A 16650-nucleotide genomic window follows, 5' to 3' on the forward strand; every position below is an offset into this window, starting at 1 on the left:
CTCTTGTCGTGTATTTCCATGGTTGATTCTATGAGAGAAGGGGATGGGCTGAGATGATAGATTTTGATCATAGGGAAAATACTAGAGCATGAAGGAGCATAGATCGAGGTGGGAAGGATCACTAGTGGCTATTGGGAAGCATCAGCAAGGGCCTCCAATCACGAGATACATATGTTATAAGGTACAATTTTATGAATACGTGGTGGACTTTATTGTTTTATGATAAATTTTGGTTGAAAATGGTTGCATTTGGTTGTCAATGTTGTGATTGATAAAAAAATATTAAGGAAATCAACAAAATTAGGCCCTGTAATAATTTCTTTATAAACATGCAAAACTCGCAACATTGCAGTTTTAAGAAAAATTATGTATTTTTTGGGTTTTGTTGTGTGCGTATGGTGTTTTTATGGGATAAAATGTGATTAAAAAATAATTCTCAATAAGATTAATCAGTCCAAATTAGTAAATAAAAAATATTGATATTTATTTTAATAAATAAATAGCAAAAAATAAGAAAAAAAAGAATTTTAACATTCAAAAAATAGAAAAAAATAAATTTTGTATTTATGAATGTATGATAAGGCTGAGGCATGAGGCTTAGCCTCAGTTCAGCCCTATCTCTATATTAAAGTGGGTATTTATTGCTTTCATGAAGGAAAAATACATTAAAAAATACTCTTTAAACCTACCACTGAATGCACAATCTTAAGTAGTAGGGAGAAGGCGGGTGTTAAGGGCTGATAATACGCTAAATTATGATATTTTTCTAATGCATGGGGCATAGGACATGTGGTTTTGAAAAAAGAGGTTTAGGTAGTAGTACGAGCATGCTCAGTATTGACCCTAGGCAATGTAGCAATCTCGTTTAGAGTAAAGGCATAAAAAGAAATGTTTTTGCACCTTCACAATGCTGATTGTCAATTAAAAAATTATTTGAGCACTATAAATCATACACAATTGCATTGCATGCAACACGTGGTTGTTAGATATGCTCAATGCCCCACCCTCATAAGGTGCGACCAATGATCCATGGTGCTCAAAGTTGTAAGGCCCCCATTATGAGGAGAAGCCAAATGTGAGCCTAGATATTGGTTGAGACCTGACTTGTATATCAGATGAGGTCTATGTGACTGGATGGCAAAAAGGTGACCATTGTGGGTCCAATCTTTGGGTTGGATCGAGTAGTTAAGCTGGTAGCAACTAGTGGCACATTGCATCGAGTTGAGGGGTGAGGGAGTTAAAAGGGGCCCTATTTTGGGGTCCGGGGGCTACGGAAGAAGCCCCTGGTTACGGGGTCCGGGGGAAGACGCCTCGGCCTTGACGGTAAAGGGAATATTTCCTAGAATAGTCCTTGGAATATTTCCTGGAGGACTAGTGGAGGCTCATATGGTAGGTCGATCATGCTGAACTTTCCGCCTTTGCAGGCTATAAAAGCTAAACCCCTTCATAGCCATCGATCATCTATCTTTCACCCAGTCAGAGTTGTTCCAGCTAGCCTTAAGCTCTTTACCTATTTTCTCTCTAGATCGCAAACCAAGCTTCACTGTGGAAGCACACGGGTGGATAGAGCCATCTTTGTATAAATTGTTTGGAGCTAAAGAAATTTTCTAATTCTCCTAGACTTATCTATTGTATACTCTATATCTCTATCTCTTTCTTAGATTCTGTTCGTTGCACCGCATAATTTTTACATGGTATCAGAGCCAAGGGGGCTCTAGGGATCGAAGAGTGCGTAAGAGGCAAAGGCTTCAACAGCAATGAGAAAAAATGTTCTCTTTCAAAAGTGGTTTGGTGCATCAAGAAGCGGTGCAAGAGGTGATGCTGCTATACCAGCTATTCAAACACTGACGATTCGTCCACCAACCTTCAGTGAAGGCAAGTTAGATTGTACAAACTATACCTTGTGGAAGTTCAAAATTACAACTATCCTTGATTCTTATGAGCTTTTGGAGATTGTACTAGGGATTGACGTAGAACTACAGCCTACCCCCCCCTGACCCATCAAATCCTAGTGTGATGATTCCTCCGAGTGCAAAATATTCTACAAGCTTGGAAACAAATGAATGAAAATGCATTGTGTGCCTTAGTTACAAGCTATTTTCATAGTGTTTTGACTTTGATTTAGTATACAACCAAAGCATAAGAGGCTTGGAATGTACTGAGGAGTCAGTATGAAATGCAAAACCAAACAAGGATTCAAAACTTAGAGAATGAACTAGTAGCGGAGAAGTTTGCTGAAGGAGAGACAGCTGAAGCATTCATCACTTAGATTAAGAATCTGCACGACTAGATGGTTAGTGCTGGGATACAAAAGACTAGCAAGGAGCTAGCTCAAAGGTATCTTCCGATTTGTCCAAAAAAATTTGATGGACTAGTAACTGCCCTTAATACTCACGTGAGACCTCAAGCTTTGATTTTTGAGGAGTTTTGTGCATTATTGCTAGAGGAGGAGTTGAGGTTGAAAGCCAAAGAAGGAAGCAACAATGGAGATGTTGCATTCTCTGCCAATGCAAAAGGCAAAGGTGGTTCCTCCACCAAAAATGATGGTGACAAAAAGAAGAAGGGAGGTAAGAAGAAGTTTCAAGGAGAGTGTTTCTACTACAAGAAGAAAGAACATGCAATCACAGATTGTTGTGTCAAGAAGGCAGATGAAAAGAATGGTACCCTTAAAAGTAAAGGGAAAGAGATAGCCAATACGGTTAAAGTAGAGTTAGAGTTATTCTTGGCAACTATTGAGGAGGTGTGTTCCTCAGTGCAATAAGAATATACCACTGACTCATGGGTGTTGGATACTGGGGCCTCCTATCACATGACCAACAAGAAAGGTCTATATAGTTCTATGCAGACTCTATAATAATCCATCACTGTGATGGTTGAAAATGATGCAAAATGCCCTGCTATGGGCACAGGTACTATTTCATTTGTTGCTGTAAATGGTGATGTCAAAAAGCTTTCAAATGTGTTGTATGTTCTTGAAACTAGGAGAAATCTGTTATTAGTTGCTTCCCTAAGTGATCTTGGTCATCAAGTGAGGTTCAAGAAGATAGGTGTAGAAATTCTTGATAGTGATGGCAAAGTTGTTGCAAAGGAGAAAGAAGGAACAACCTATATGAGCTAAGTGCTCTTACAATCACCGTTGGAGTGGGCATAAGTAAGCTTTGGCATGAAAGATTTGGACACATCAGATTTGCAGTGTTGAAGGAGATGCACAAGCAAGATACGATTGTTCACCTACCTGCAATGACTAAATTGAAGAAACCTTGTGAAGCTTGTATGATAGGCAAGCAATAGAGAACAACATTTCCACAATAAAGCAAGAATAGATCACAGGCTTCTCTAGAGTTGGTGCATGCTGACTTGTGCGGAAAGATGCCTACACGTGCCTTGGGGGGATCTTCTTATTTTATGTTGATTGTCGACGAATACAATAGGAAGATGTGGGTGTACTTTCTTTTTGAAAAGACTCAAGCTTTTGGTAAGTTTAAAGAATGGCTAACATTTGTTGAGAATAAAACAGGGAAAAGTGTGAAGAAATTTAGAACAGATGGTGGTGGTGAGTTCAACTCAAAGGAGTTTGAAGAATTTTGCAAGAGCAAAGGGATCAAGCATCAATTGACAACGCCTCACACACCTTAGTAGAGCGGTGTTGTGGAACGCAGGAATCGGACCATTGTGGAGATGGCAAGATGTATGCTAAAGGGGAAAACCATTTTTGGACTGAAGCTGTTAATACTATAGTCTACATTTTAAATCGTAGCTACACAAAGGCACTCGAGGGAAAAACACCTCATGAGGATTACACTGGTAAGAAACCGTTTTTCTCACACTTCAAAATTTTTGGATGTGAATGTTATGCACATATTCCAGATGACAAGAGAAACAAGCTACAACCAAAAAGAAAAAAATGTATCTTCTTGGGTTATAGTGATGAGCAGAAGGCTTACAAATTATATGACCAAGAGGCAAAGAAGATCATCGCGAGCCATGATGTGGTGTTCAAGGAGTAGCTACATACAGTGGAGGAGGAGAAGGCAAGTTCTTCCACTTTATCATCAAGCGAAGAAGTAGGCCATTATGAACCTATCTCGAGAGCTATCCCCATCCTTAAGAAAGAGAAAGCATCATCTTCAAATGATGAGGAAAAAGTTCACCAACCTGACATCACCCCACCTAATAAGCCATTGCCATGTTGGGTGACGCAGCTCTATGACCACAATAATCCTATGCCCACATCTATTGAGGAGAACGCAGACAGACCAAGGAGGTCTCAAAGAATAGAGGAGAAAAGGAGGGCTTCTGCTCACATAGTCAATATGGCCTTGATGGCTGAGATTATGAGAGAAGTAAAAGAGCCAACTAACTTAGAAGAAGCACTTGCAGATCCAGCATGGAAGGTAGCTATGCAAGCTGCATATGACAACATAATGAATAATGACACTTGGGAGCTAGTGGATCGGCCAGCAAAGCGGAAGTTTATTAGCACCAAGTGGATCTGGAAGGTAAAGTACAAGGCTGATGGTACTTTAGAAAAGTACAAAGCTAGACTAGTTGCATAGGGTTTTTCACAAGTTGAAGGGTTTGATTTTCAAGAGTTATTTGCCGCAACTGCCAGAATGACCACTATTTGCATAGTACTTGTAGTGGCCTCCCACAAGTAGTGGCTAGTTTACCAAATGGATGCTAAATCAGCATTCTTAAATGGTGACCTCAAGGAGGAGGTGTACGTGGCTCAACCACTAGGGTTTGAGGACCCCCATTCTGAGAACAAAGTGTGTAAGCTGAAGAAGGCATTGTATGGGCTGAAACAAGCCCCCAAAGCATGGTACCAGTGGTTGGATAGATAAGTTCTTTTTAAGCTTAAACTTCAAAAGATGTGCCTCATATGCTACCTTATATGTTTACAGGGATGCTGAAAAGTTTGTAGTGATTGTCCTATATGTGGACAACCTCCTTATTACAGGTCACTATGAAGATATGATCAACCAAACTCGAAAGGGTTTGAGTTCTGAGTTTGAAATGAAAGACTTGGGCTTGTTGCACTATTGTCTGGGAATTGATGCCTGGCAAGAGCCAGTAAAGATCTTCATCTCTCAGAAGAAGTATGCATGGAAGATCTTGAAGGCATTTGGCATGATTGAGTGTAAGGAGATAGCTACACCTATGGAGGTGAATGTAAAGTTATCCATTGAGGATACATTAGCACTGGTAGCAGACATTGGGAGGTACAGGAGGATGGTCGACAATCTAATCTAATTGTGTAATAGCAGACCAAATATTATTTTTTCTGTTGGTTTTTTGAGCAAGTTCTCAAACAAACCTCATGAGAGTCATTGGAAGGCTGGAATGCGGGTGCTCAGATACTTGAAGGAAACTCTTGACTATGGTATCACATACAGTTTGGAAACTTCTCTTGTGGGGAATTGTGACTCAGATTAGGCAGGAGACAGTGATTCCAGGAAGTCAGCTTTTGGTTATTGTTTCTCTTTGGGTTCAGGAATTTTCTCTTCGATTAGTAAGAAGCAGCCAACAATGGCATTGTCTTCTACCGAAGCAGAGTACAAGGCAGCTTGTTTTGCTGCATGTGAAACAGTATGGGTGAGAAGGATCCTATGACATATGGGAGTGCAAGATGAAGAACCAACAGTGCTGAGATGTGACAATCAGAGTTGCATCGCCATTGCCATAAATCTAGTGTTTCATGCACGAACAAAATATATAGAGATCCAGTATCACTATGTGTGTGATTTGATAGAGGATGGGATAGTGGAACTCATCTACTATCCAACATAGGATAATGGAGTGAATACCTTCACCAAGGCACTTATGAAGGATCTGCTTCAAGTTCATCTTCAAAAACTCGGCATTGGGTGGAGGAGATAGTTCAACTATGGGTGGACATTGAGGGGGGGTGTTAGATATGCTCAATGCCCCACCCTCATAAGGTGCGACCAATGATCCATGGTGCTCAAAGTTGTAAGGCCACCATTATGAGGAGAAGCCAAATGTGAACCCGGATATTGGTTGATTCATGACTTGTATATTAGATGAGATCTATATGACCGAATGGCAAAAAGGTGACCATTGTGGGTCTAATCTTTGGGTTGGATTGAGTAGTTAATCTGGTAGCAATTGGAGGCACATTGCATCGAGTTGAGGGGTGAGGGAGTTAAAAGGGGCCCCTATTTTGGGGTCCGAGGGTAGTAACCCTGGCCTGACGGTAAAGGGAATATTCCCTGGAATATTCCCTAGCCTACTAGTGGAGGCTCATATGGTAGGTTGTTCACGCCGACCTAACCGCCTTCACAGACTATAAAGGCTAAACCCCTTCACCGCTATCAATCATCTATCTTTCACCCAATCAGAGTTGTTCTAGCTAGCCTTAAGCTCTTCACCTATCTTATGTCTAGATTGCCATCTAAGCTTCATAGTGGAAGCGCACGGGTGGACAGATCCATCTGTGTATTAGTTATTTGGAGCTGAAGAAATTTTCTAATTCTCCTCTTATCTGTTGTGTACTCTCTATCTATATCTCTTTCTCAGATTACGTTCATTGCGGCGCGTAATTTTTACAATGGTATTATCCTAGATGCACAACAATTGCTTTCATGAATAATGATCTATGTTAAGGAGGTAAGGTACGCTAAGCTATAGGATTAGTGGTTTGTTCCTTTGGGGAATATTTAGTGAGGACTATGTATTATCTCTTGGTTCAATCGAGTAAAAGAGTGGAGTATGTTTTGTATGTGTTCTATGTATGAACGACGCATCTTGGGGCCAATCCTTGAGGTGTAGGAGAGTCGTAGTAGGTCACATCAATCAATTGTGGGGCACTCTCTTTGTCTATGCTTACATTGTGTATTACAATAATATGTGTAGAGACTCAGTCTGAGGAGTGTGGGAAGGGTTATGCATAGGATTACAATCCATACAAATGTGAAGTTCTACATTAGAGGTTAGGGTAGTATACCCCTTGGACACTCATGGCCACAAGGCCAAGGGGTGGTTTGATTGTGCAATAAAGGCTCTACTAGTGCCATAGAGCCAATGTTGGGCCCATTTTAGGTCATGCAGTATTCAGTGCCTAGATTTCCAAATCCATATGGTGCTCATGAACTTCTTTGTTGCCTACCATTGGACTCAATCAAGTGTTTGATCTTGATCATCGATGATCCATGTAGCCACTAGCAACAAAAATATTAAATCATATTCACAACTGCATGAAGCTCTCTAAATCTTCAAGATTTGCAGAACTCTGGTGGTTTATGCCAATTCATATTTTTGTACATATTTTCAAGGCTAGTAATCTATATTATTGTCTTTCTATGTACATTTGTAAAGGTTTAGGTGAAACATTTCTCACATCTATTTTTGGAGAAGGTTGGGATCAGGTGGAAAATGTGGATGGAGATTATGTATACTCATGTCATGTGTCTTTGGTGGTAGCATTAGATTTTGGTATTTGATTGCACATTCTTGGTTGTATATATGCTTCCATTATCAATGGTGGATAAAAAAGGTGAGCTACTAGATTCACCTAGAGTCTAGCAAAGATGGTGGACCAACCTTTGGCATTGAAATTCATATGCCAAAAAGGTTGGTGGAGAAAGCCTCAGTGAACAAGTATTGAAGTTTTATTAATGTTCGTATACCATTTAACCCTGATGGGTGAGGAGTGCCGATACAGGTCGTTTTAGCTTTTGAGTTGAAACATAAGAAGATATATTCATTTGAGTTTGTCTATGATCTTATATGTTTTGGTGCGTGCACAAGAGTTTTAATTTTTTTGTAGGTGGAAAAGAGAATTGAAAAATCTTCCATGTTATCTACAACTTTGAATGGAATTGAGATCTACATACAATTTGATAAGGGAAAGAAAATTGAAGAATGATATATTATGCTTGCTTGTTACATTGGTTTTGCTTTGGTTGTAAATCTTGCATTTCTCTAGATTTTATTTTTCTAATGCTCATGCTTTAAAATTTTACTTTTTCTAGTTTCTTAATGGTCTTATCTCTGACCCTATATATAAAAGTTCATTGGGCTTTCATTCTCACTTTTCACAACTTGCTTTTTGCCTCCCTCTCCCCCAAGCACTCCTAGCTTGAATCCCTTCGCATCCATTGTACACAAGCATGGACTCTTGACTAAGCAACTTCATGGACTTCTTGGAGAAGAGAGATTTCAGATGTTGTGAATATCTCTTTCAAATTGTGAAACTTCTCATATCTTGCTACAACACATTAATTTGGCATGAGTGCGCTCTCAAAGGGCTTGCTGAAGACATGACCATCCACTTTCATGAGTTCATGGTATCATTGGACGAACCTCAAGAGGACTGGATTTGCATTAACCTTTTGAAGTACATCAATGTAGATTATGCCTTCAAAAAATGCATTGCTAGGTTTTTGAAGAACCTAACCCTTACCTTTTATAGAAAGATTACTAGCCAAGAGGCCAAGGCACTTGGGATTGTGCCATTTACTCAACAATTCCTCTCCTAGACTACCACATTTGTCATTCTACTAAATGTGCAAGATAATCACCCTATTATGCTAGTCAAGGTGGGTAAAATTAGTGGGTTGTTGAAAGAGGCCAAGGACCCTAAGCCGAGCCACTCACAAAAGCGTAGGAAGCGTAAGTTGTGGTCAAAGAGCTTGCCATTATGGTTGCCTCCTCAAGGAATCATACGCAAAGGCCACTAGTAGTGGTGGTGATAGTAGAGAGGGAGTCACTAGGGAATTTCCCCATATTAGAGTGCCCCAAGTCCACTCCAATGTTCACAAGGCAGATAAGAGCAAGAATGTGGGCACAAAGGTGTCCCACATGGCCGAGATTTTTGTAAGCCTCATAGAGTATATCTTCCTCTATGATATCCCATACCATACTTGCAAGCTCATTTCTTGTCCCCTAAGCTTGAAGAGATCAAGGGTGCAATTGATATACCATACCATACTTTATCTATGATATACCATACCATACTTCTTCATGGACACCATACCATACTTGCAAGCTCCTTTCTTGTCCCCTAAGCTTGAAGAGATTGAGGGTGCAATTGATATCCTTGTGGCTACAATTGACATTTAAAGCAAGCCATTATGAGCAATAAGAACTCGATGCCACCCATGCTAGGATGGATGCCATGATATGCTCAATGCCTGCATCCAAGGTGTCACTCCCCTAGCAACTATGAGCACTGAAGAATTCAAGGTCGGCCATGCTAGGATGGATGCCATGAGATGCTTGACATCTACATCCAAGGTGTCACTCTACCAACGATCTATGAAGAAAAATCTAGCATGGACCTAATGAGGAGACAAAGATTGATGCTGATGAAGCCTAGGAGGTAAATCAAATAGCTCATGAGGGGGGTTCAGGGGCTTTTGGAAGAGATGCAATCCTAGCTTAGTACATAGGTTTCATTCTACCTTCTCATATTACTGTGATGCTTGTTGACTTCATCCCTACCACTCATGCCTAGCTTACCATCCTCAAAGTGCTTTCAAAGGTGCTTTTTTGTTTCACTATAAATACAAATAAGATCATCCTCAAAGCTCTTTCAAAGGATCTCTCTATCTCACTATAAATAAAAATAAGATCATCCTTGTGAAGAAGGAGCTAGTGAGATATGTGTTTGGTGCATGTTTATATGGGAGAATGGTTAGCTTGGTTGCACTAAAGAATGCATTCAAGGACCCAAAATTGGAGATGGTGACTAGTGTGGTAGAGGGGCGAATATGTAGCTAAGATACACCACAAACAAGTGGCTAAAGCTAAAGTTACCTTTTTGGGGCAGATAATGTATTACAAAACTTATTGCATTGTATTTTCTTTATACATCATCTTAGAAGCCACTCATTGTAAAGATAAGTTACAGATTGGTACATTTTTCTTTTGATATGATTTGTGTAAAAAGAATGGTGTCGTGTTCTCGTCTTGATTCAATTATATACATGTTTATAATTATGTAATGTTGTCAACTACATCGTAGTCATGGATATCTAACATTGAACAAACGATTGGATTTAGGTTAAGCATAGAATACTATAGAAATTTTTAAATCAAACTTATTGTTTAGCACTCAGAAATCTTGAATTCCAATGTTGAAGGGGTTCTAAAGTGTATTGGGTAAAAAAATCCACCATAACACATGAATTGGCTAGATAGTAAGGGCTTTTTTCCCATCATACCTAGGACCCCTAGCAATCGCATGATAGTGAAGTTTTAGCTTTTTGAGTGAAATGTAGTGCTACAGTCAAGATAAAAAGAATGTTTATTTGTATATACCTTCATAGCAAGGATTATCATGGCCGCAATATGAAAAGGGTTAAGTACATTCGATTGGAATACCATATTGGGGAATATGGGAATTTCCCATAAGTTTGGGACACATCAAATCTTTGGATTTGTCATAAGTTGAACACTATAACTCTAAATTGAGCGCTTTATAGCTCAATAGATTCCATTTTTCAAGCGCTTTCCAATGATAGGTCACATCATATGGTTTTGAGAAACTTATGGGCATGTTATCCTGGTGCCACCTTTTTAGTATTCAAAAAATGGGAATTGGGAGATTCCCGAACTCACTAATATTGTGTTTTGGTGTAAGTGAAATAGATGTGAAAGAATATATATAGTTTAAAAAAATTATATTTCATCTAAGTAATGACAAAAGGCTCCACAAATGGATTACAAGTTGTATTCATCACAAAAAATGTACAACTGCAAGGGCCCTAGTCCCTTTTGTCTCTAATCCTCATAGCCAATTACATGTCTTTGTGTATGAGGTTCATACGCTTCGAATATCATCTCCATAGCTCCATAAATTTTTCTTTATAGTTTGGAAAAATGATGCTTTGCATATTCAATGATTTTTTTTCTACTGATTTAATTTCCTTATCTTTTTAAGACCCTATAGGTTGTACTTCCTCCTCCTCCTCCTCCGTTGCCTTGGCGCCACTACTCCTCATGGTCGTCTTTGGAATCCTTGGGAGTTGGTGATCCCAGTGTAGCCAATAATGCTAGTTGTTGCTAAAGGTGTTGTTGTTGTAGTGTTGGAAGTCCTGTGGATTCTTGACTGTGGCCTTCATCCCTAATAATTCCCTCCATAAGACCTTTTCCATGGCCATGGTGCTTGTATTTATCTACTTCCTCTTGCTCAATTAGTGTTTCCTCACTTGCAAATCCCTTCTCTTGATCTTGTTGCTACTCATCTGCATGCTCCTTATCTTCTTCTTGTTGATCTTCATGCTCTTCATCTCCACTCTTTGGATGGCTTGTATGTTTCATCACCATCTTATTGGGGCCCTTTCTCCTTATACCTTTTGGGCATGGTTTTCCCTACGGTTGATGCATGACTTGGCCTAGAGAATGAGGATGAGCCTTCATGTCATGAGAATTTTGGAAATTCTCATTCTTCCTAAGGTGGTTGCTTTTGGTTTTCCCAAGAAGTTGTCCATGTTGTTGTAAGGTTTGCTTTGCACAAGCCATTACTATAGAGAAAGTTCAAAGGGATACACATGAGCAAGAGTGAAGTATATGAATGGATTTTGTACTCTCTATTTAAAGAAAAAACTAGTTTTGGGGGCACCAGGGATGGTAATGCATGGACTTCAGGTACAAGAACATCTAGAGCATCGCATCGCCTTCTACTTTGCTATGCAGCACGTGTATTTTATCCATTACAAATCCCCCATCTTTCACTATTGTGAGCTCATATTTCATTTCTAATGGATTTTGCTAGAGTAGTAGTACTTTCGTTGTCTAATGAGATTAAGCGACCAAATGTGAATTTATAGAACAAGTACATTTCAATAAGGTAGATACTTTTCTAGTGACCTTCTCCATTTGCAAGTATTCTTTAAAAAAATGCCATGGGCACGATAATGTGACTTCTCCATTCCTTGTGTGCTCCACATTTCTAAGGACACATACTTTTCCAAATAGTATGATTTGTAGGTGTACAATACATGTTGCAAAACTATAAGCTGTTAGCATTAGATATGCAACACTAAATTAAACACACAAAATAAAGTACAACAAGGAAAGTCAATTTGGTACCATATAATGGGTGATGTTTGTTTCCCCCCATTCATTGACAATAGATTTTTTGAAATCAACTACTTGATTGAGTTCTAATTGTATTGAAGGATTTGTTAAGAGCTAAAGTGTGATGGAGACAAGCTTATCAAAGTAGTTTAGAAAGAATCAGATTAGGAGAAGAGTAGTGTGACCTTAGCTAAAACTAAAGAGAATAAGCCAATGATTATCTTAATGATTGGAGACTCAAAAGATAAATCTTTTGGGTAAAAATGAAGTAGGAATGTATGAACCAAATCATCCCACTTGTGAGCATGAGCTCCTAGATTCAATGGCTATCATTGCACTTGCAAGGCGGCATGGATGACTGTAGATAAAATAGAAATGTTTCGTTTCTAGTTCATAGAAAGCGAGCTACTAAGATTGTAGTTCTGAGAATTTGTTCAGGAGCTTTTCAAAGTCAAAACCATTATCTTCCAAAATAAGATAGATATGTGATATCTATTAAAATAGGGATTTTCAAAATGAAAGTTGGGTATTAAGAAGCGAGAAAGTCAAACACAACTTGCCTTGCTAAGGTCCTCAAAGTATTTGAGTCATCTTTGAGTTTTATTTGTCAACTCTTTGCCAACCTTTCCAATCAAAGGCAATGACAATTTTTACTCTGTTTTGTGAGTTGATAAGAATAAGTAAAATAGAAAGATAAATAATAAAGGCATGTTTTCTTATATGGTACGTTGCGCTCACATAGACGCCTTATTTTTGAAGATAGGGATCATATAATGATATCAAATTAAAAGGTTTGTAAATGAAAGAGGATTATTTTATATGAAGTTATTATTCGGTAGGCATGCTTATACCCTTGGGCATAACAGCACAGCTGGGAGGCCCCAAAAAGCCCTCGCTGCCATGCAAGATAGGTGGTGGTTACCACCACCACTCCACATTTCTCCCCCCCCCCCCCCAATGATACCACCTCTTCCCCCTATAAACTTGCCTGGAAAGTAGCGATTCCATCTGCCTCTCCCCCTTTCCCCCACTATCTCTTTTTTCCCCATAATAATACTCTTTTTCCCACTAGGAAATCCCCCCCCCCATCATCAAGAAGAAGAAGAAGGAGAGGGAAAGAGAGAGGAGAAGAAGAAGAAGAAGAAGAAGAAGGGGGAGAGGGGGGATAGAGAGAGAGAGAGAGAGAGAGAGAGAGAGAGAGAGAGAGAAGGAGAGAAGGAGAGAAGTTGAAGGAGAGAGGTGAGAAGATAGGGAGAAGAAGAAGAAGAAGAAGAAGAAGAAGAAGAAGACCAAGATCAAGAACAAGAAGAAGAACAACAACAACAACAAGAACAAGAACAACAAGAACAAGAACAAGAAGAAGTAGAGGGAGAGAGAGAGAGAGAGAGAGAGAGAGAGAGAGAGAGAGAGAGAGAGAGGCAGAGAGATTCCTTCCCTTCCCCTCCGAAGAGGGTGGCCACACGCATCTCTTTCCACCGTGGCTATGAACCTATACCTGTCTCATGAGATTATCCACCACTTGCAAATGGACCCACAACTTGAGAACAAGGTGCGGAAGTCTTGCACGAATTGCAAAGATTGAGGATGGCCCTAAAGCAAAAAATGACACACATGGATGGAAACCCCACAATGAGCAACAAAGCCTCGGGTGAGGACATCATTGCCCATCCGACTGTGGTACTAGTGTGGTAACTAATGTATTTCCAAATTAATGAATGATCACTTTGATTCATGCATGAGATGCATTAGACCCATACTAAGCCGCACAGGAAGGGATTATTCAAAAGGGTAAATTCATCATAACATTCAAAATATGGAGTTTACCAAGCACATGTATCTAGAGAAGCTAGTTGCACGTAGATGCTATGCGACAAATCCATATGTAGCATGAACGACATACAAGGTTCCAAGGTATTGTTGACTCTCATTTTTTGGAGAATAATAGATAAGTGTTTTACCACACTGAAGTGCGTTGAGCTTGTAAGCTTGACAGATCACATGGTAAGTAATCTATCTTAGGCAAAATTAAATCTTGAAACTCTAGTGTGTAGTTAACACAAAGAACAACCATAACGATTAGAGTTAAGATACCTTGAGATTGGCCCAATAGCGACTATGTTTATCAATCCTATTCTCGGGGTTGGGCTAGATACAACAACAACCTTAGGGCAAGCAAAGAGCTCAAGGACTAGAAAACCCTAAGACAAAGGAAAGACTGATGCTTTTGTACTTGCTGGGGAAAAGGTCGGGTTGTTGATCAAAGTAAGTGCTCAATAGAATTTACATTCTTGTATCGTTGTATCAGACCTTGGCATGTGTCTTAGGAAACTTGTTCAGTAAATTTTGCATGGAACCGCTTACATCCCAAGGGGAAGAGCAAATATGCGATGGGAGAGTTTATTGTGACTATTCTTGCAATGTTTGGAAAAGGTTACCATGGTTTTTTAATCAAACAACGTCCTAAAATACTTTTACATTAAACTGGTTGTGGAATGTGATTTGGATGATTATTCCAAGTGCTTGTGATTATTGGAAAATTCATGGCAGCGTAACTTCGGTACAAAGCAAATCAATTCTAACTTTCCAAGATCTAATCAAAACCGCTTTGTTCCATCTTCATTCCATAAATCTTGGACACGACCCCTTGCTTTACCAATGAACAGAAATTCAAATCCTAAGCCATCTCTCCAGTCAAATCTCAACATTCCTAAACTTCCCGCTATTACCAATAATGTTTCCAAAGCCAAATCCATAGTCTACTGTAACTGCCATCAACTTAGACATCTAGCAATGAATTGTCAATCCAAAAAGCCAACTGTTCACATCAACTACTTGGGAGGGAGTGAAGATGAAGACCATGAAGAAATGTCATATTTCATAGAAGACGATGACCATATTGGTACTACTTTAGAGGTATGCCAAATCCCCATTCTTTATTAACAATGAAATGTCTTATGCATGGTAGAGAAAAGATTGTTTTACATGATGACAGGAGCACATACAATTTTATTTCTACAAAATTGGTTAAAGAATTGAATTTACATACTATCTCGACTCATTATCGCATCAAGGCCGCATTCTTAGGTACTAGATACAATGGAACACAAGAAGTGCATGACTTAGAAATTAAAATTGGTGATTATGTTGAGCGCATAAATTTCTTAGTTGTGCATTTGCAATCCAGTGACATTATCTTAGGAATTCCTTAGCATCATCAATATAATCCTGATATAGATTATTCCACGCACTCAATGAAGATTCATTCTAATGGAAAAAAAATCACATTGCATGGTATGCACACTTTTGATACTTTTCCATTACTTAGTCATACAAAGCTAAACATGCATTAAGAAAAGGTGGCAAATCCTACTTAATATGGGTGAATGAAATTGAAGTTAAAGAAAATCAGATGCATCCTAGGCACACACAATTTCTTTCACAATTTAAAGATTTTTTTGCTGCTGACTTACCAGCTGGTTTACCACCTACACGTCCTGAAGATCATAAAATAGACTTAATTCTAGGTTCTTTACCACCATGCAAAGCACCTTATCAACATCATCAAATTGAACAGAAAGAAATTCAAAACCAAGTTGAAGAATTGCTAACCCGGGGACTCATTAGACCCAAGAGTTCTCCTTTTGGTGCACCTGTCCTATTAGTTAAAAAGAAAAATAACACCTATAAAAGGAATCCTCTAATTTCAAAAGCTAGGTATAATCAATTCGAAAGAAGCTTTTTCATCTCTTGCTTGGGCCCAATAAAAAGAAGAGCTTGTGATTGCAAAAGCTAGATATAATCAATTCAAAAAAGTATTACTCAAGGAACTTTTTTATCACTTGCTTAGGCCCAAGAAGAAGAGCTTCACTTCAAGCTTTCATTGTAGTTAGGACCCTGAGGTATGAATAAGTCCCATTGCTGTTCTACTCACTCCAGCTTATTCCAAACTTGTTCAAGTCTTTTTGGGGGAGCATTTGGACATTTTTAAGAGTTATATCATGGCATTGGAGCCATAAACACTTATATAGGGAGTGGTAGTGTCTCTAAGCTCTACTTCTTCCTTCTTGTTTTTACCTACGTCTAAGTCATCTTCTATCTCTTCTTTCTTGGCCTCACCCTCAATCTCATTCCTTATTCCTGTGAAAGATACCTATGATCAAGACCCTAGTTTTCAAGCTGATATGAAGAAATTAATTGCAAATAACTAGATTGCAATTGACTCATTTTCTTATGTTTATGGATTTATGTTTTATGAGAAAAGATTATGTGTAACTGTTCCATTTAGATCATTTGTATTGCACGAAATTCATTGTCCCCCATATCAAGGCCATAGAGGTATTATTTCCACTTTACGTCAATTGGTTGAAGATTTTTACTGGCCATAGATGGAATTTGATGTTTCTAACTTTGTATCTGAATGTTTAATTTGTCAAAGAGTTAAGTGATATTACGGTAAGCAATATGGTTTGTTAATGCCTTTACCAATTCAAGAACAACCATGGGAACATATTTCAATGGATTTTATTACTGGTTTGCCTAACACTCAAGCTAATCACGATATGATTTGGACTATTGTAGATCGGTTTAGCAAAAAAGAATATTTCA

The sequence above is a fragment of the Lygodium microphyllum genome, chromosome 27 (assembly GCF_053477565.2).
Source record: "Lygodium microphyllum isolate KBCC chromosome 27, Lygodium_microphyllum_v1.1.10, whole genome shotgun sequence".
Lineage (NCBI taxonomy): Eukaryota > Viridiplantae > Streptophyta > Polypodiopsida > Schizaeales > Lygodiaceae > Lygodium > Lygodium microphyllum.